At 42.3% G+C, this 1,237-nt stretch overlaps 1 long non-coding RNA gene across 1 annotated transcript; it reads right to left on the reverse strand.

Annotated features, from left to right (window-relative positions):
- Positions 1-442: 442 nt before the first annotated feature.
- Positions 443-1,237, reverse strand: LOC142295491 (uncharacterized). The gene is made up of 3 exons (XR_012751470.1): positions 1,002-1,237; positions 776-892; positions 443-664 (listed from the first exon to the last, which is right to left on the reverse strand). It is a non-coding gene; the product is annotated as an uncharacterized LOC142295491 (long non-coding RNA).

Here is a 1,237-nt window from a genome sequence, read left to right on the forward strand (position 1 = left end):
GCGTGGTTTAGGGGATGACCTATCTCTCCCTCCCTTGCTCCTACCTACCAGCAGAGGTGTACCATAAATTATTGGGTACCCCCCGCTCCACGTCGTCTCTCCCTAATATCTCCCTTCAGACCAATCGCCAAGACCCGGGAGACCCACCACCAAAGAAGATATGTGCAATTAGTCACAGTACTAAAGGATAATTAGATATTTTAAAACTTAATCTAGATATTAGATAAATCTCAGATCAAAAATAGTTCTTATATATACATGGATATAAATTCCAGCAGGAATTGGTTTGTCTGCCGAAATCATCCAGTATAAATCCCAATTTTTGTTTATCTATGAACATGGATATAAAGTCCCAGCAGGGAATAACTTATCTGCCGAGACCATCCAGTATTCTATCCCTAGATATTTTAAAACTTAATCTAGATATTAGATAAATCTCAGATCAAAAATAGTTCTTATATATACATGGATATAAATTCCAGCAGGAATTGGTTTGTCTGCCGAAATCATCCAGTATAAATCCCAATTTTTGTTTATCTATGAACATGGATATAAAGTCCCAGCAGGGAATAACTTATCTGCCGAGACCATCCAGTATTCTATCCCGACGCGTTTCCCCCCTATGTTTTTTAGGGGTTCATCAGGGGACTGATCCGGATTAATTCTAGGAAAAAACAAAATATCCAAGACATAATATCAGAGTCTATCTCAATAGACCATACAATACATAATAAAGGAATGGAACTGCCAGTAACAGCAAATGGAGGGGGCATACCTTATATCTTAATGACTGATGGTCGCATCAACAGTGTGGCACCAACCGCCCATCACAGGGGCATTTACTCCGTCCTGAGACACTGCTCTCAATAATCTGCAGGTCCCATAACGTCAACTACCAAAAATAACATATAATAATATATTTTTGGCTTCCTTTCAAACAGCCATAAGGTTCTCACATAGGCTATGGAGCTCCTCACATTGTCAAAGGAAAAAAGACATACCTTATAACTCAAAGAGTGTCAGTCACTGCGGCAACATGGCATAAATCGCCCACAATAGAGCACCCAATCTGTAGGGGAACGCCGCCTCTGTTGTCCCGCAGGTCCCACGGTGTCAGCCTGCGTGTCACACATCTTCCCCCTCTCTCTTTCAGTGTCTTATACACTATGGGAACTCACAATTCCCGCCTCCCAGTGACGCGAGCCGGAAGTGCCGGGTGTCTCACCTCCGTATCCGC

This window comes from Anomaloglossus baeobatrachus, chromosome 3 (genome assembly GCF_048569485.1).
Source record: "Anomaloglossus baeobatrachus isolate aAnoBae1 chromosome 3, aAnoBae1.hap1, whole genome shotgun sequence".
NCBI lineage: Eukaryota > Metazoa > Chordata > Amphibia > Anura > Aromobatidae > Anomaloglossus > Anomaloglossus baeobatrachus.